Here is a 21,449-nt window from a genome sequence, read left to right as displayed (position 1 = left end):
TGCCCTTGTTTCTGTTGTCCTTGCACACTTATCTTTTATCAAGTCATTGAACTTCCAAATACACCTCCAATAATTTTAGGTAAGGAAAAAATTATTTCTTTGCTTGGACCCAAAGCAAGAGCTATAAATGTCACATCAAACAGTAGTAAAGTGAACAGTTATAGTAACACTCTGTGTGTGTGTGTGTGTGTGTGTGTGTACACTTAGAATATATCAATATACTTAGAATGATCCTAAGGCAGTGGTTCGGTTTTCATTGGTTTACTGTGTTTATTGACAGAAGTATAGATATCTAATTACAATATATAACAAACTACCACATAAAATAAATATATATTCATATATAATTCTATTAGTAAGGAAAACAATGTAAGAATTATTCTACATACAATCTGAAGTTAAATATGTGGCATAAAAAATTGATTTGGTGCTGAAAAGAGCAGGTGCAACAGTAAGCTGCCTTAAAACGAGAGTTTTAGTCGTAGAAGAAAAATTAAAATATAATCGTTTCATAATCATGAAAGCGTCCTTCTATAACTTAGAACTTCCTTCTAATTTAGAGAATTGATTTACTTTAGAAGGGAAATTTTTAGTTCTACATATTTGCTATCATACAAAATGATATTTTTATTTTTATCAATACAATATTAAGATGAATTATTTAACATCACATATATTGTGTTAAATTGAGATTAATTTTGAGAATTATACAGCATGCTGCACTTCCATATAAGTATGGAAATAAGTAATGATGTATTTCACATTCATCCCAGAGGCTATTTTAAACTTCTCATTTGAAATATAGCTTTTATATTCCATGTCTTGGTATAAATAAAATTGTGTTTAATTTTATTAAAGATGCTTTAGTGTTTAATGATGTTGTCATACAACACTGCTCTATTACTGCATTCATATAAACATTACACTATGTTGTTGTAATTGCAATTAATTATTCATTACAAAATGCAAATACATTTTCTAAATGTAATTACTCTGCAATGCTGAAGTTAGGCTAAGTAGTCTATTCTGTTGAAGAACTGGAAAAATAAAAGTAAAATATTTAATTTCTTTAATGACTTATATCTCACTTTCCTGGCATATGTCAGAAACCAATGCTTTTTAATGTTTTGCTTTTCCTAAGAGCAATTAGAATGATTACTGTGATTGAGTTTTACCTTTCCCAAGTTGATTTCAATATTCCAATAAACTAAAAACATATGCATTATTTAAGTGGTTACTTAACTTCAATGGACATTATTAACATTACATTTAACATATTAGAGGGGGTGGGGCCTTTCTCATGGCCTAGGGGCTAACTACTGGGTGTGCTTTCCTACAGTTGTTGACTCAAGTGCATCAGGGACTTCTGAGATTGAACACTGCACTATATAAGGGGGTACACAGTGTTGCCATGTAGGAGAAAGGGTGCACTACTGGAGAAGTATAAGAACAAGAGTGATGAGCAAAAGTGATGATTGCTTGCTTACGACTTAGGCTCCTAATACAGAATAACTGGAGCCCAAAACAGTTGGAAGAATAGCTCCGCAGCATATGTGTCTCTGCTTAGAGGAAGGTACCACTTAAAGACTGAGGCTAGGATATTCAAATTTCCTTCCATATTCCCACCAGTGCTAAATTTAAGCTAACAAGTGAATAAAGAAATCAAAGGTATGGAAATTAAAACAGCAGTAGAAATCTTCCCCAAAACAAAAGCTCACAACAAAAAAGCCTTACAAATCAATTTTGTCAAATTTCTCAGGAAGAACTGATGCCCATTTTATCAAAATGTTTTCACAATTATAAGAAGGAACACTGCCTAATACATTGTATAATGTCAACATTACCCTAATAGCAAAGCCAGATAAATAAAGCATAAGAAAAGAAAATTAAAGATTAACATCCCTGATAAAAAGCTATAGCAGAAGTTTTCAACAAAATATTGGTAACTCAAATTCAAAAATATATCACAAGGATAATATATCAAATCAAGTGAAATTTATGCCAGGGATGCAATGATTGTTTAATATACACAAATCAGTGTAATACATCTGAAAGAAAATCAAAATCATATGATGATATCAATAAATGCATTTGATAAGATTCAGCACCCATTTAAGATTAAAAACTCTAAGCAAAATAGGAACAGATAGAACCATTCAATATAATGAAGACCATATATTACAAACCAAGAACCAGTACATTTCTTAATAAGTGGTACCGCAAAACCTGAAATTCATTTAATGAATTTGGGCCATTCTATAACTCTATACACAAAAATAAATTCCAAATGGATTAAAGACTTAGATATAAGACCTGCAACAACAAAGTATGGTGAAGAAAATATTGGTATATGTTCAATGACATTAACAATAAACATGTCTTGAAAACTTGACCTTTATAGCAAGAGAAATAAAAATAATAATAAACAATTGAGATTATCTCAAGTTGGAAAATTTTTACACAGTGAAAGAAAATACAAGATTGTAAAAATGCAACCTACTGAATGGGAGAAAATATCCCATAATATGTAACTGACAAGGGGCTAATCTCCAAGATATATAAAAGAATTACATAATGCAACATCAGAAAAAATAAACAGCCCAATTAATAAATGGGCAGCAGACATGAACAGACGATTCACCAAAGAAAATATTCAAATATTCAATGGATATATGAAAAAATGTTCATTGTTTCCAATAAGAGATATAGAGGTTAAAACCACAATGAAATAACATTTCACACCCATGAGAATGACACATATTAAAAAGACCTCCAGCAACAAGTGTTGGAGAGGACACAGAGAAAGAAGAACCCTAATATAGAGCTGATGGGAATGTAAACTGGAGTACCCATTATGGAAAACAACATGGATAAAGCTCAATAAACTAAAAATGGAAACAGTGTACAACTCAGCAATACCACTTGGGCATATTTCCAAAGACTCAAAAACATCAACACAAAAATAATGTGTTTTACAATATTTAATGCAACCTATTTATAACAGTCATGACAAGGAAGCAGCCTAAATGCCCATCAACAGACACTGGATCAATAAGATGTGATATTTCCTCACTATGGAATACTGTCCATTCATAAGCAAATGTGAAATGCTGTCATTTTCAGAAAAGTGGTGGGAGTTCAAGAGAATTATGTGCCTTAAAATAAGTCAGAATAGTAAAAACAAATACTGGATATTTCATAGAGATGTTTTGATAAAATCAAATACTTACCAAAAAATAGTGGGCATTCATAAATACCATGAGGGCTCTGAGGTGAAGTAAGAAGAGGGGCAAAAAGTGACAAGATGATATATGGATGGTGAGGGGGGAAAAATAAATAAAATCTCATTCTGGGGATAAAACCCAAAGAGTTAATGTAAGCACTAAATGTGTTATTAGGTCAGGCCTACATTATTACATGATTTCTGGTCATTATCACTGCTGCTGTTGTTCTATGTTTAGATGCCTCTCAAATTTCTCGGCTGTGAATGTGTATCCTATGTCACAGACATGAGACCAAAAAAAAAAAAAAAGGTATCATATAAACAATAAAAATTAAAAGCAAAATATGAAGTTCTCAAATCATTAACCTAACCTTCTATTAGAAGGTATAAACAATTGGTCTTGATCCAGGGAACAAATGATAGTGAAATGAGAATGTGTATAAATTGAATGATGTAGGATTAGTGAGGCTGAAATGAACTGGATGCCTGGATGCCCAGATGGATTTTAATTCATCATTATTTCTATATGCATGTGTAAGATAAAGGAAAGGTAGATGTAAAAAAAAAAAACATGGTTTTCAGTGTGTATGAATGGGAAGATTATGCTAAGATTAATTAAAAAACTAAAGAGGAAGAAAAAATTAGAAACCTTTTTTTTTTTTAAGATCTTGTATACATATGCAATATGTGGAAAGGAGAATGGAATGAGGTAGGACCTTTTTTATTGTCTTGTAAGATGTCAAAAGAGGAAAGGAAAAAAAAAAGAGAAGGAAGTGAACTTTGGGATTATACATGATTTGTTGACCTGAGTTCTCAGTGGTAAATAGAAAAGTTAAGACATAAAGAATTCATATGTAAACAGGTAGATAGTCTGTGGCAATTCTTGATTTTATAGTATATTTGCATTTATATGTTACTTTTACACATTGAGTTATAATAGAGAATGAAAGAAATACACATTAATTTACACATATTCTCACATGCTCACATAACTGTGTGTTGAAGGAACAGTTTGTAATAAATTGACATCTCTAAAGTCATGAAGAGTTTTCTCCTTCCAATTGAATTTATATGCATAGAGTTGATATTTCAGATGTTATTTTTGTGGTGAGATAGTCTTTTGGGACTTCAACTATTGAGGATAAAAGGAGTGTGATGTTGATAGAATTCAAAATGCTGTTTGAAGAGGCATGCAAAAGTGGATCTCTCTTATTACCTTCAGAAAAATTGTGGAAAATAGCAATCTTATGTCAATTATATTAAATATACTTATTTTTATATTTTCAGCACAGGACTTTGAAATTTTAACAAGATTTATATGTAAATGATAAGTTATCATGATATGATTTTAATAGCACCAACACATCAGAAGAAGATAATTACCATCTTACACTTTCAACCATCCTTGGAAAATTTAAAATATGCTGTTAGGCCTAGGCATTTGGTAGATGTCTAATATAGAACCTATTTAAATATAAATGCTTTCTAAATACAATCATTGACAGTTAAGTATGCAATAATTCACAAATAAATATTCTGGACTCAAAAACTCTGCTATACATGTGTGTATGAACATCTATCTTCAACCATAAAAATACAGAAATTGATTAAAATATATTTAGTAAATGGTAACAATGCATTAACCTATACTTAGTAAATATGGAGATCACAGAATACTCAGACATTAAAAAGACAGTATATATGTAATTTTAACACAAATTTGCTACCCCGTTGCAATGTATCTGCAATAATCTACAGTCCCATGCTGGTCTCCAGGGTAATGACTTATACCTGTGTAAATCCTGTTCACTTTAATGATAACTAATGAAGAAATAGCCAGTGTCTGCCAGCCAAATGGAACAAAATATTAAAAATATTCAAATATTATTGCAAAGCATCTCCTGGAGATCTAGACATAGAGTTCTGTTCTTTGTCTTGGTAAAAGGCTACATTCATTCCACACATACTTACTGAGTTCCCCCTCTCAGAAGACACTTACCTGTATACTGGAACACTGGAGATGACAGGAAAGGTTACTACTCTGCACAAACGTTTTTATTACAGGTGGAGTAACACAATGAATAAGAAAAAAACAGACAAGATACTTTCCTCTAAGCATGAGTGCTTTAAAGAAAAAGATGGTGTGTGTACATGTGTGCACACACATGTGCATGTAGCATGTGTGACAGGTGGGAAGATACACATTTTCATATAACAATGACTAAGCAGCCATGTAATGATGGGGTGGGAGAAAGCATTGTCCCCCAGAGAATAGTATATGCAATGTTTTGTGAGGGAAAAGAGCTCCTCTGGATAGCTGTAGGAGAGAAAGGATGAACAGTATTCATTGTATACAGTGCGAAAGGAAGGAGGTGAGATAGAAGAGGTAGGTAAATCTCAACTCCTGCTTATTGTTTGAAATTATTCATCTTGTTGGATCCCCAAAAAAGTTCCGGGTGAGGTACTAAGATTTTCACATACAAACATTGTTAATAATCTCAGGAAAATAGTTTATAAAAATCTTGTGAAGGCAAGAGCAAAACTTCTAAATGTCTCTATAGAAACAATCTTGAAATACAAATACAGCTACAGCAGCACGAGTTCAATCCCCAGCCAGGGAGATACCCACATGGTGCAGCAGACCTTTCCTGACTCGCCCACTGCTCCCCTCAGCAGTGTATTTCAGTCAATCTGCCTGTTCTGCTCCCCACTCTGTCTATGGTGAATCCTCTCACCCCCCACACCTCTGGCCCCAAGTTCTTGCATGCATAAGTAAATAAATCTTAAAAAAAAAAAAACACACAGTTTTATGAAATGGGGACATAACCAATCCTCATCAGAACCCTGTCTAAGTGTGGAGTGATTGAAAGAAAATACTTCTGTAAGTAGAACTAGTAGTAACCTAGTGATAAAGTTAATCTTTTACTCCATTGTAAATAACTGATGACTGCACTAACACTATGATAAACTTTATTCTAAGAACCTGACAAATGACACTTCTCATAATGCATAAACCCTTTATATTTAATATTATTTAAAATGTTGGGTTAAATTTCTTATTCTATATTTTCTAATAATGTCTAGAATAAGAATGTGTGGTATGGACTCTCTTTTTTTTAGCTCCCATTTCTCTCTCAACAAATGTAGAGCACATCCCAGTCAAGGATAGAAATATGGAAAAGCCTAGGTTGGAATTTTATTCTCAAATGTTAAGCTTAAAACAAGTAAGAGACATTGTGGTGTCAACTGATGAAGCTCAGAGTGGACTTGAAAGCTGTACAAATAACTGCCCGGGCTGGGCATTGGCCCGATTACATGAGATAACCACCTGCGACAATCAATGAAGTCAAACTAAACCTCAACAGTTAAAGCCTTCTGAAACAGCTTCAAAGAAAATCAATCTTCCTTTTCTCACACACTTTACTTCCTCTTTCCCCTCACACAGTTCCTAGCATACTTGCAAGTTTATATTTGGGTCAATGTTACTCACACTTTTAAAGTCACTAAAGGCCATCTCTTCCACTGCTGTTGCACATGTGGAGGATGGCAAGCTCTGAAAGTTAACTCAGTGCAGACAAGTCATTGCCAGAACATGTTCACTCCGTGTTCACCTCTGTGATATTCTCACCCTGAATAAATGTGAGATGCAATGAGATTTTTATTATGTGATAAAACACATTTTATATGGTGATTCATGACACATTTCATGCTACTTAGTATTAGGCATCAAGGGGGGGGAAGAAACAGCTAGAGAAAAAATTTTACATATGTTGATATCAATTTAAGTCTATACTTTCTAAGCTATCAAGCTGCTTTCTATGGTATATAATATTTTCAAAACGAATATAATAATTTGTGCAAAGTTTACTGTATAAACTTCATGATATTAACCATGTAAATATATACACACTATACCATATACACATGCACACCTACTCAAACACAAATAAAAATTAAAATAATGCACACTATTAGCTATTACAGAATAGTTTAATGACTTTCATAAATTTTATCAATTATGAAGGATAGTAGCTGTGTTTACATATTTTAAAAGGAGAGGACTATATAACAAAGTACAAAGGGGAAAAGAGGCATTTCAAGTAAGGACATAAAAATATAAAGATGACAAATTAAATAACTGATATTATTTGACTAAAGACACTATTTGACTAAAGTAGTAGTCTGTGCAATTTGAGGGCAGTTGTTTTCATCAAATCTGAGCCCTTTTTCTCAGATCATCCTTTGAGCAGTCTCCTGTAAGTTAGATAACTCTGCCATGTATAATACCTGGTAGATCATCTCTGCTTCAATTCAAGCATTCAAAGACAGTACATAACCCATCATGCTAAATTAACTAATACTTGTACCTGTTTCAAACCTCTCTCTTCATACACATTTTCTTAATATACAAAGTTAAAGAACTGTACCTTATTTTGATCTCTTCCTCATCAAAATTTGTGTATAACGTTTATTAATTTTACTTTGAAATGTCACCACAGATTTCAGATCTAATAGAATCTTAACTCAGTCATCTATTACATTCCAGATTATTATAATGCACCATATGCTCCCATTATTCTGATTTACCAATTGCTAATTTTCTGGAAATGTCCATTCTTCCTTACCATGTCTTAGTGCTTTAGAGCACCCTCTCCTGCCAGGTCACACAAAATTAAGTATGAGAGCCTAGTACAAAAATTAGGACTGAGTTTCAGAAGCAGCATCACCAAGTTATCAGGAGTCTAAGATCAACTTTCAAATCTGCATTTGAAGAAAGATTTCAGTTTTGAATATCTGAGCTAACTTAGTATTCAGATATCTAAAGAGTTTAGAGAACACAGGCAAGACTAAAGATTAAGGTTAAGGGTAATAGTATATCCTCACTGTCCTCTCCTTTCACATGAATGGGTGTGTGAATATACACAGTTTTTCTTTTTAGCCCTCCTCCCCTTTTCGGATAGGGTTGAAGCTCCCAAAATATAGCTTCCATTTATAAGTCTTTATTGTATATGTATATGCGGGCTAGAAAAAGGGACTAAACTGTTCTTTTCATTCACAATATTGTGATTAATAGTGTGTTGATAACTGAACTGGAAACAAAAGCATACAAAGAGCAGTGAACTTATTTATTAAATATTTCAAAATAGGTCAGTAGAAGAGTACAAACTAGAATGTAAGTTACAGGGAATAAAACAGTTGAAAAATTTAGTGCTACTTTTAAGATATCAAGTCAAACAAATTACAGGCAGGTTATAACCTATAACTAACAAATGCTTTTCACTGGTCCCTAATACATAAGGTGTCTTCCAATGAAAACTTAGTTTATTCTGCAAACTCTTCCAGGATATCCCTGAAATAAAGTTTCAGGAAATAAATAATATATATATAGATGAGAATTTTATGGAGTTTAGTTTGTACACAGATGCTCTGTGTGAATTATCTCATTTAGTCATTACAAACAGTCCATATCACAACTTGCTTTCATTATTCCCCTTTTCATGGGCAATAATATGATGCCCAGGAAAGGCAGACATATGGTGTCTGGTCTCAAGTTAGCCAATGAAAGATGCAGAAATTAGCCTGGATCTCTTAAATTCCAAGGCACTGGGGAACTTGCTTTTAAGCTCCATCTCTGCCTGACATCTTTGAATTATAGACCTCTGAACTCCTGATGTATTCTCCATTGCTCAGTCACTGACCTGAATTTTAACCTCTCACGTTTGTATCTTGCCTGTTCACATAGATGTATTTTGCTCCTAAAGGAAACTGTTCATATATAAACAGCAAGGTGAAAATTTACTAGCAGTGCCTTAACCATATTATCTACCTTCTCTATTAGGAATAACCTATTGGGCCTCCCTGGTGGCATAAGGGGTTAAGCACCGCACTGTGAAGCAATCCGCAACCTCTCCAGCACAGGTTCGATCCCCAGCGGGCGAGGGAGAAACCCACAGGGCAAGGCAGACTTCTCCCGTCTTGCCCGCTGCTCCCCTCAGCAATGTGTTTCGGTCAGTCTGCCTGTTCTGTTCCCCGCTCTGTCTCTGGTGGATCCTCTCACCCCCCACATCTCTGGCCTGTGCCCCAGCTCTTATATGCATAAATAAATAAATCTTTTTTTTAAAAAGGAATAACTTCTGGCTTTTCACTTTAGATGTTAATTATATCTTAAAAGGATTTGTATTCATTTTTATGCTTAATATGGTGATTTAAACTCAACACTTATTTATATTTAACTCAATGACTAAGTTGTTTGAATGTGCATGAACAGCATTCTGCACAACTATTTTACTATCTTAGTCTTCACTTCAATCTTCTCTCGGTTTGGCTGCCTGGATGATGCTAAAATTTCAGACATGCATCTGCTAAGAAATGTTTTCTTTCATTATATCTTTCATATTGCCTTCTTGGCATACACTTCACAAAGGAATTATGTTACAGAGGGAAAGAATAACCCAATCCAACAGGCATGTGGAACATGGAAAATCATGGACTATTTTGAAGAAAGCAACATTTGGAGATTCCAGAAGGCACAATTGCAAATAAATAATACCAGGAAAGTCTATAAGCTGGTAACAGCATCTTCCATCATTTAATGTAGAGACAAGATTGAAGACAAGGTTTAGAGGTCTAGATACTTGTAAGTTCTAAGCAAAAGTGGATTTAAATTGGGATACAGTTACCACAAGTACAGGATATAGGTCACAACAAGTCAATTTTTCTGTATAGAACTAAGAATGACTTAGAATAGTGAATTAAAAGTACCTTAATTCTCTACAAATAGGGTCACAATGACACTAATCAATAAGAGAGAGGATAACATAGTTTGGGAAGAGGAATGACACAGAGACAAATACTGCTATTTTGCTATAATATTATCTTCTGTGATACTGCAGTTCATGTGATAAGAATCACAACTTACTAAAGAATAGTGTGATAAAAAGAAATTTAACTTTTCCTAGTTTATCTAATTATTTACCTCTTTTATTCTAAATGATATAATGGTTTTAATATATGATTGTTTTTTCTTAAAAAGTAGAGTTCTTCACTGAACAAGATTCTGCTGTTTGTTCTCCGCATCTACATTACAAAAAAGGAATTTTACGGGGACTACACCTGAGAGGAAAAAGTACACATTGCACAAAAATGAACAATGATGTAAAATATATCTATCTATATATAGATATATCTACAAATAATATATAAATAAATTCCCAGAAAAAATTAAAAAAAAATATTACATTAAGAAAATATTCTTGGCCTCCCTGGTGGTGCAGCAGGTTGAGCACAGCGCAGCCTCCGCAGCACCGGTTCAATTCCTGGCCGGCCAGGGAGAATCCCATATTGTGAGGCAGACCTTTCCTGCCTCACCCACTGCTCCCCTCAGCAGTGCTTTCGGTCCGTCTGCCTTTCTGCTCCCTGCTCTGTCTCTGGTGAATCCTCTCACCTTCCCACTCCTCTGGCCTGTACCCCAGCTCTTGCATAAATAAAAATAAATCTTTAAAAAAAGGAAAATATTCTTTATCACATAGATAAAAATGAGTTGCCTACTCAACATGAACATGAAAGTTGTCCCATGTTGCATCAATAAAGTTTAATAATGTTTTCAAATGATTAAACATTTTTTATATTCTTAACCATTTAGCAAGTATTTTCTGTGTACTGCTTGAATGTACAATTCCATTTTAGATGCCACATATTGCATTATAAAATAATTGGAATTATGATTTATAACTTCAGAAAGGCAACACTGGTATATTACACATAGTATTTGAAGACAAAAACTATGTATGAAAAACTATTATTACATAGATTCACGATATATGTATAAAATTTCTTCTATATAGAGGATTAAATAAGAAAATCTATCAAAAACAACATTCATAGAAAGTTTATAAGGCCAAAAACTCTATGGAAATAGACCAACACTCTTACGGAAATAGAAAATATAGCACTAATTACTATTAAAAGAAACTTAATTGGAAAAAAAAAATGAATATATGTTGAATCCAGTATATTAATCAGCAACAATAAAAGCTTATTCACTTTTGTTTGGAAGCTCTAAGAATTAAGAGAAATAATCATCTGTTTAGCACTTCATTTTTTCTACTTCTTAATTATAATAATCATAATACTTTCAAATACCTTCCCTCTATCATGATATTTTATTCTCAGAATAACACATATTTTGATGCAACCATTTATAATTAGATACCTAAGTGGAATTAAAGTGGTGTTTATAGACCACACACAGGAGCAATTTGGACTAGTCTTAAGTTATTAAGATTATTTGTTAATGCATATTAAATAAAGTGAAATAATTGAGACTAATTCTCTTGCAATTAAATTAATTTAACATTGTACCTCTCTACAAACTAAGACTACTTGATCTCAGGCACTCTGTTTTATTGATTTGAGAACAATATTCCTAAAACATTATTTCATTCACTCATTCTCTTGATTAAAAACACTAAAAGGTTTATACACCAAACAGAGGGGCACCCAATTATATAAAACATTAACAGGCCTAAAACATTACATTTAAAAAACTAACATTAATAGGGCCTCCCCGGTGGCGCAGCGGTTGAGCGCTGGGTTGCGAAGCTGCCCGCGGCCTCTGCGGCGCCGGTTCGATCCCCGGCTGCTCCCCGGCCACCGGAGGAGGATCCCACATGGTGCGCAGACCTCTCCTGCCACCCGCTGCTCCCCTCAGCAGTGTACTTCAGTCCTTCTGTCTGCTCTGCTCCCCACTCTGGCTCTGGTGAATTCTCTCACCCTCCCGCGCTTCTGACTGTACCCAGTGCATGTATAAACAAAAACAAACAAACAAATATAATTAATAAATAAAAACATGCCTCTATAAAAAAAAAAATAAAAAATAAAATAAAAAACTAACATTAATAATGTGAGTGACCTCAACACACCACTTACACTAAGGAATAGTTCATCCAGACAGAAAGTTAACACAGAAACAAAGGCATTAATGAAGTATTAGACCAGATGAACTTTTGGGCATTTACAAAGGCTTCCATTGCAAAGGAACTGAATACAAACTCATTAAGTGCACTTGGAGCATTCTCAAGTATAGGTCATATGCTGGTACACAGACTATGTCTCAAAAAATATATGCAGGTGAAAAATTATCAACTATCTTCTCTTATCACAATTGAATAAAGCTAGAAAAATACACAAAAAGAATCCTGGAACGAACCAAAACATGTGGATATTAAACAAAATGTTTTTGAACAAATCCTAAGTTCATGAAGAAATCAAAGGAGAAATTATAAAGTTTCTGGAGACTAAAGAAAGTGAAGAAAAAAGATACCAGATTCCATGGGATGCCCTAATGTGGTATTATGAGGGAAGTATGTAGCAATACAGGACTACTATCAAAAAGCAATAAAAACTCAAATAAACAATGTAACGTTACAAAGGATGGAACTAAAAAAACATGAACAAACCAAAAAACCAGTGGAAGGAAACAATAAAAATGAAAGTAGAAATAAATGAGATACAGAACAAAATGACAATTCAAAATATCAGTGAAACGAAGTATGACAATTCAAAAGAATAAATAAATTTGGCAAACTTAATTTTCACTAACACAAATTTCACAAAGAAGACAAGGGGAAAAGCAAATAAGAATCAGAAATGAAAGAAAGCAAAATTATAACAGATGCTGCAGAAATACAAGGAATCATAAAAACATACTAGCAATGACTGTGCAAAAAAAACTGGAAAATCTAGACGAAATAGACAATTTTTTAGATGATCCACCCTTCCAAGTCTGAACCAAGAAAATCTACGCACTTTAAATAGGCCAATCACACATGCCCAAAATGAGAGCAGTCAAAATTCACCCTAAGAACAGAACCCAAGATCAGATGGATTCTCTAGTGAATTGTACCAAACCTTCAACGAGGATCAAATTTACTCAAACTCTTCAAAACATGGGCTTCCCTGGTGGCACAGGTGGTTGAGGATATCCACATGTTGTGGCAGACCTCTCCTGTCTCGCCCACTAGTCCCCTCAGCAGTGTGTTTTGGTCAGCCTGCCTGTTCTGTTCCCCTGTCTGTCTCTGGTGAATACTCTCACCCTCCCACACATCTGGCCTCAATTCTCGTAAAAAAAAAAAAAAAAAAAAAAACCTCTTCAAAACACTAAACACATTTTATGAAGCCAAATTGGGATAATCAATCAAGGACAATGTGAAAGAAGAAAACTATAGTCTGATTTTTCTAATGAACACAGATACAAAAGTCCTTAACAAAATCTTAGCAAATAGAATTTAGCAATATGTTGAAAGTCATCCAATATGACCAAAAAATCAGTATCATGTCATACACCAAAAAATGAATTAAAAGAAAGAATTTTTTAAATTGCCATTTACATTTGCATCCAAAAAAAAAAAAAAGGAAAGAAAAGAAATATCTAGAGTACAGTTAACAAAGGAGGTAAAAAACCTATACATAAAGAACTGTAAGACTACTGAAGGAAATAAAATAAGATGAAGAGAAATGGATTGTAAGAATGAACATCTTTGAAATGGCTGTATTACCTAAGGCAACTTATAGGTTCAATGCAGAAACTGTTAAAATCCCAATGATTTTTTTCAAGGACATAGAACAAGCAACTATAAAATTTACATCGAATGTCAAAGGAACCAAAAGCCAAACCAATCCTGAGAGAAAAGAATAAAAATAGATGACTGGATCATGAAGATGTGGTACATATATACCATGGAATATTACTCAGCATTCAAAAAAGATAAACACATGCAATTTGCAGCAACATGGATGGCGCTGGAAGGGATCATGCTCAGCGAAATAAGCCAGAAAGAAAAAGAAAAATACCAGATGGTCTCACTCATAGCAGGAATCTAGAAAACTTAAATAAGGGACCAGGAAAATGAATAACTATAAGAAAGTGAAAATCAAAATCAACAAAAATCTATGAACCAGAGACACTTTTGGGGGGTGGGTGGAGGGAGGGGAGGGATTGGGGTCAAAATGGGGGGTTGAAATTGTATGGGGAATATAAAAATAAAATTTATTATAAAAAATAAATAAATAAAAATAAATAAATGAATACTTCTAAAAAAAAAAGAATAAAAATGGACGTATGGTATGCCCTGGCTTTAAAATACATCACATAGCAACAATAATTAAAACAGTGTGGTATTAGAACAAACACAATAAAATATAGTACAATGGAATTGAATAGAAATACCCACACAAATATGAAAGAACAGAAACAAACCTACACAAATATGCAGAGTTATCTTTTGACAAAGGAGCTATTACCCGACAATGAAGGAGAGACATTTTAACAAAGGGTATTGGGAAATATGGATAGTTTCATGCAAGAAAATGAAAATAGATGCTTATATAAAAATTAATTCAGGGCCTCCCTGGTGGAGCAAGGGGTTGAGACGCAACCTATGAAGATATCTGCAGCCACTGCAGCATGAGTTCGATGACCCAGCTGGCCAGGGAGCTACCCACATGGCACAGCAGACCTCTTCTAACTCGCCTGCTGCTCCCCTCAGCAGTGTATTTCAGTTAGTCTGCTTGTTCTGTTCCCCACTCTGTCTTTAGTGAATACTCTCACCCCCTGTGCCTCTAGCCTGTACCCCAGTTCTTGCATGCATGGATGTATAAATCTTTAAAAATATAAAAAAATTAAAAAATTAATTCAAAATGGATTAATGACTTGGATAAAAGGACCTGAAACCAAAAAGTCTTAAAAGAAAACACAGTTGATACACTACAAGACATCTACTGCTGAGTTGTATTTGGGAATTAGTCACTAACAAGAAAAACAAAAGCAAAAATAAATGTGTGGGACTACATCAAAATAAAAACCTTTTGTAGCTCAAAAAAAAAACCATCACAAAAGCAAAGAACACCTGTATATTAGGAAAAGATATATGCCCATCACACATCTGACAAGAGATTAATTTTAAAAATATATAAAGTGCTCACACAACTTAACAACAAAAACACAAACAACCCAATCAAAAAATGGGAAAAGATCTAAATAATATGCCTCTAACAAAGACATTCCAAGGACCTATAGGCACATAAAAAATGTCAAATATCACTTATTATAAAGTAAATACAAATAAAAACCATGATGAAATATATCTTCACCCTAGTGAGAATGGCCACCAGCAAAAATAATGAGAACAACAAATGTTGGTGAGAATGTAAGAAAAAAGAACTCATCCGCTGTTGCTGGAAATGGCAATTTGGTGAAACCTCTATAGAAAAATGTATAGGGATTTTTTTACAAAATAAAAATGATAATACCATAAGGTCCAGCAATACCAAAACTAAATATTTACCCAAATAATATGATAAAGCTAATATGGTAAGATTTTTGCACTCCTTTATTCATAGCAGCATTACTCACAATAGTGAAGTCATGGCAATCTACCTATGTGTCCATTGACAGATGACTGGGTACAGAAATTTGAGATGTATAATAAATGGAGTACTACTTAACTATTTAAAAAGATGAAACAGTGCCTTTTGTGACAAAATGGATGGATCCTGAGATGACTTGCTATGTGAAATAAGTAAAAAAAAAAAAAAAAAAAAAAAAAAATGATAGCTAGATACTGGATAGATTCACTTATTTATGGAATATAAATTAGCAAAAACCACAAACTGGCCAAGTACAGAAAATATAATCCTTAGACTCTGTGAAAAATACACTTTACCAGAGAGAATGGGGGGAAGGGAAAAGGATATGGGAATGAAGGGTATGGGTCACTCATGCAGGAGTATTGTTGGACGGTAAGTAAAGCGTATGCACACATGGAGTTGCAGGAATATACTCCTAAAGTTATACAGATATCTAAGCAAATGACAGATTAATTTTAAAATTGAATAAAAACTAAAACAAAAAATCCTAAATAAATAAATACATATTAGTGGTTTCTTCATTGCCTATGAAGAAAAGTCAATCCAAAACTGGGAATTTAATCTTGAACCAATATGGAACTTAGAGGTTATCTCGTCTAGGAGTCTACCTAATATAGAAATCACCACTAGCTTTCATTGACACAAAGAGTAAAGTCAGGGGAGATCGTTTTCATGTGGGTAAGTTGTGCCTCTATTCATACGTCTGACAAGGGGCTACCCAGACTGTTCAAATACAACCAATTTGTTATATTTGAACAACACTGCCACACTACAGCACAAAGAATTTGGTGATTCTTGTATGAGTTCAGACTCTACTTAAATCCCAAATCTTGAGCAATTACATGTTGGCAGAGAATGAATAATTGCATCCTGAACTCTCTTCTTCTCTGGTGCACATAGTCTAATTGCATTTCTCAAGTTCTCTGAAATAAAGAGACTGATTTCAAATCAACATGAGTGAGAATGATGTGCACTCCTTTTAGGGACAAAAACACAATCTTGTTTGTTTAGTCCCATAATTGGCTGAACATCAAGGACCCTGACACTGTAGAAGAGAGAAATGTTAGAATAGGAAGGTGCCAGATCTGTAGATTACTATGCAAAGGCAGCCTGAAAATTAAAGGCCTATTCTTAAACTTTACTTAAGTGTCAATATACTTATATACTTAACTATAAGTATACTATAGTAGTGTGTGTTTGCAATGGAAGCTATGTCATTTTCATTAATACAGCTTAACATGTAAATATGATGTCATCTTCATGTAGTTATTAAAAACTAAATAAAACAGTCTCTGCATTTCCAAGAGTGACAATACTGCTACTCAATCTCATCCTTCTTAATTCTCTACTTCCACCTATTGCCCCAGATACAACACAAGTTCAATAACACTCCTATATAAAAATATTTTTAAATATTTAAATATTTTAAATATTTTAAAATCATCATGCTATTTACCTCACCATTTCACACCAAATACCCTTAGTTTCTTATTTTTTCTTCATATATCATTAAGATTAGCCTGGCATCCTACAAGGGCATATTCACCCATAAATAAGAATTTGTTAGACATCAGTAATACACTGTATTCCATAATACAAATAGAGATATAGAGAGCAGCAGAACAGTGTAAAGCCTTCACAGGGTTCATTGATTCATAAAGGTATTACTGAACATGTCAAATTACTTAAGGAATGCCAACACATTTTTGATAAATATTTCAACCACCTACTCTTTTCTTCTTTACTGTATCTCTCTGATAATCTCTAACATCTTTATTGGCATATGCACCAACAGCCCACATTATCTGAGATTCATGTATTTCAGCACCATTTAAGTTATTAGCATTGCAATTTGCACCTACTTAGCAAAACCTGTCAAGTGGTTAGCATCATGACAATGAGAGTAAAAAAGAAAGAATTAGCTATACTGGATTTTTAATAAATAAATTACATGATTTAGAGACAACAATGCAAAATAACAATAATGATTCTGATTTTGATGCATGAAAAATATTGATTATCTTTTATACAGAGGTGTGTAAATAATTTACATGCAGATAATGATAATCACTCTAATAATTAGAAATGATGTTTTAGAGTTCTGATAACCAAAGAAAAATATTTCAAAAGCAGCTCCAAAAGCAGTTCTAAAGTTAGGGAAATACGGTAATTGAAGTGAGTGATATATAGAAAAAAAATCTACAGAAAACAGGATATTAATAAGGACCAAAACATTTCATCCACGTAAGTAAATGATCAAATTTGAGGATGTCAAAAGGATTTCTAAGTATTTGCAATTTTCCAACTTTAAGGAGTACACATAGGAGTCATCAATAGGGGCATACCTTTAATCAACCAGATCAAGCACAGCAAAATTTAACTATTTTGTTGTTAAATATCTAAGTATAAATGTAGTAAGGCAGTGGTCAATTAGGAAAACAAAGCTGTTCTATGTACTTCAAAGAGCAAATGATTTAATATAGGTGCTATAATATTTTATATTAAGTGCTTGCAAAAACACTGAATACACTGGAGGAATTTTCAGGGAAGGTCTTCAATAATTTTACAGAAACCAATCCCTTATGGTCACAGCCATTTCTAATAACAAGCAGGTGGTTACTGGGGAAAAGTCATAGGTTAATGCAATATTTATTTATACCTGCTAAAACCTACATATATGCCTTTTACTGTAAGAGCAAGTAGTCTTCCAAATCTTTTTTAAGTAATTGTCATTGGTGGAGAATCAGTACTGTTGGGATGTGAAAAAACAGAATTTGTTGGCTTTCAGCCCTGTGGTTACAGCAGAGAGGGAACAAGAATGGAACTAAATATCAACAAATATCAGGAAGAGTATGAGTTAGTTGGTTACTGTGAAGTTACATTTCAAGAAGGATGTGGTTTAATATGGTTGAGTCTCCAAAGTATAGGCTAAAGGATTCAATTTTACCTGTTTATCCAGTAGTGATCAGACTTGGGAAACTAGCACAAGAAACTCTAAAGTTCAAAATTATGTAATAATCTAGTGAACTGATTAAGAAGGGAGATGTTATAAGAATAAATTCTTACTGGTTATTAATTTAATATCTTACTCACACTGGACTGTATGTTCCTTGAAAATAAGACCTTTATATTATCACTTACGGTAAGAACACATCATTATTGATTGCATATACCAATAACAGATTGGAAAGCAAGGGTCAAAATGGAGTAATGAGATACTAACGTGACAACTGAATCATTAAAGAAATCTGATTTTAGTATTTTGTTTACGTATAGTGTGTTGTGTTTTATTTTAAAATCATGGAAAACACAGAACATTATATTTGTATCAAATAATTTGAATAAGAAAGCTAATTGAAAAAATGAATTAAAATTCAAGTTGAGTTTTAGGAAATGCCCATTACCTAGGGATCTGTTTAATAAATTTTACACTATACCATTCAGTAATGAAAACAAATAATATTAATTGCAATTAGAAACATTCACTGTGTGTTTATTTCATGGAATACAGTTTGCTAAGTGCTTTATTTTCACTAACTCAATAAATTACTTATTAGTAACATTAATTATTTTTATTTGAATTTGTAATACAATCAAATTTATTAAGAGAATTCTATAATAAAAAAATAACAGCAATTTAGCTTTTGCTTAAATATTAGAAAACATTAAATAGATTAATTTGTAGCAATTTGATAAAGAATATAGAACAGCCTCATTCCATGCAAGTGGAGTTTGTTGTTTTGACTGTATACAGAATACATGCACACAATTTTGTTACTTATTTTTACTCTACACTCTCAGTAAACAAATTGAATATTCATTTAGTTATAACAGGAGAAAATTATTATTCATAATAAGCTCATAATAAACATTCAATACATTTCATAGAAACTAAAGCTAAAAAGAGTAGACTACAAGCCTGTCATATTCCTGTTTTTCCAACTTACAAATTCTTAAATATAGAAAGTTCTAGCACACTTAGGAACCACTAGGTCAAATATTACTGTAAACAGAAACCATTTCAAAATACAATGATGCTCACTAAATAAGAATTTTCAAGTTTGATTCTACAGAAAATGGTATGACATCAATTGAACTACAAGAGTTTTTCTTAAAAGCCATCTTACACATATCCTTCTAAATAATCCTTCTTTTACACCCATATTTACTTGCACACTAGATACCATTTTCTTCATATCTAAGAGTTCCCAAGGGGTTTACTCTAATGATCCTCATCTACAACCCTGAATATATATAACATCTTAACACTGACCCTAAATAACCGAACCACCTTTGTAGATTCCCAGACAACAAATCAATGCATGATAAATAACACTGTTCCACTTTTGACTAAAAAATGGGAGGTTAAAGTGTTTCCCATTATTACCGGCAGGAAAAAAGAAAATTTTCAGCTTTAAAATTAGATGTTGGTTTGTCTTCTTGACAGAATTTATGTTTATACATAGAAGATATCTAATGTCATCTCAGTAGTTTTTACATAATAATCTACTCAAGCCCTTTTTAAAAAAAGTATGAAAAAAACTATGTTTTCTCTATAATAATGATGTAAACCATTTACTATATCTACAAAGTTATTTAAGTAGTGAGAACATTAGGTAAAAAGTGAAACACTATTTCTATTAAAGTAATTCTCATAACACAGACAGATATGCATGTGAATAAATAAATCACAAGATAATGTGCATTTCCAATGGTACACAAATACTGGGGAAAAAAACCAGAAATTAACTAAAATGGTGTCCCCAGTATGGAAGTAATTATGTGTAGGACATAAAGGGAAGAGTATAAGTGAGACAGAAAAAGGGATCTATCGACAAAATGGCATTTAAACTGGGCCATGATTAATGACTAAAACTACAATAAATCTATATGGGTGGCAAAAAGCAATCCACATTGAGTGAATGTCATAGTCACACTTGAATACTTACTTTCTTGTACATTATGTAAGTGGAAACCAGAGACTGAAGCATCGGTATCATATGTGTTGAGATTTGTCATGGGCAACCTTGAGGGTCCAGGCAAGAAACTCAACTGATTTGGTAAGAAAGAGAAAATAAAGGTTTGTGAGGTAAAAATGTTACCAGCAAGAGAAGTTGGGGCATCTACTGGCATTTGTAGGAATGATATTGAAACACTATGTTGATAAAAGGAAATGAAACCCCAAACTGAGAGGAGCTAGTGATAAAGACCAAAGGTAGTACTGTGCTGCAGCCAATTTCCCCCAAAGGAACACAATTAAAGGACAAGCATGCTACAGAAAAGCATATGTTATAGGGCAGACCAGTTAAAGAAACTATGTCCATAAGTTTGTATACATATTTTTTTTTCCTTTTTTGAGTAGCTTTCATACAGTATGGTAATTATCAACTTCCATGTACCAAATAAAGGGTAAAAAGACAAAAGTGATTTGGGCTTTACTAAAAATTAACATGCACATCAAGGGCATTGTATGTGACACCTTCCCTAGTAATATGTCAAAATAACCACCTATCCTCTCAAGAATGGTTCCTGAATAAGAAAAAAAAAAAAAGGATTCATCAGGAAGGCTTTTTCTTTCTCCTATAGCCGCGTTAATTACGTTGTCGGCTGGAGCTGAAAGAATGAGATAGGCAGAGGCAATCTGATTCTCATCTTGTTTAAACTTGTCAGCTCCAAAATGAAGTCAAGAGTTAGTCAGGGAAAATGGAGAAGGTCTCCTTCCTCATTTAGAGATAAATGGGACAGCCCGAATTCTGAATTTTTAAAAAAAAGGAGGGTGACTCTCCAGAAAACACTTGTT

At 33.2% G+C, this 21,449-nt stretch overlaps 1 protein-coding gene across 1 annotated transcript in view; it reads right to left on the bottom strand.

The window, feature by feature from the left end:
* The window catches only part of TENM2 (teneurin transmembrane protein 2), a 3,493,894-nt gene that overhangs the window by 3,128,780 nt on the left and 343,665 nt on the right, over nucleotides 1-21,449 (bottom strand). The window contains exon 7 of the mRNA XM_054691588.1: nucleotides 20,599-20,701. The gene's annotated coding sequence lies outside the window, so the exon portion shown is untranslated. The remainder of the gene's footprint in view (nucleotides 1-20,598; nucleotides 20,702-21,449) is intronic.

This window comes from Talpa occidentalis, unplaced genomic scaffold (assembly GCF_014898055.3).
Source record: "Talpa occidentalis isolate TD23 unplaced genomic scaffold, MPIMG_talOcc4v2.1 talOcc4.9, whole genome shotgun sequence".
Classification (NCBI taxonomy): Eukaryota; Metazoa; Chordata; class Mammalia; order Eulipotyphla; family Talpidae; genus Talpa; species Talpa occidentalis.
Note: the sequence above shows the minus strand (reverse complement) of the source record. Positions and strands in the feature narration are given on the sequence as shown.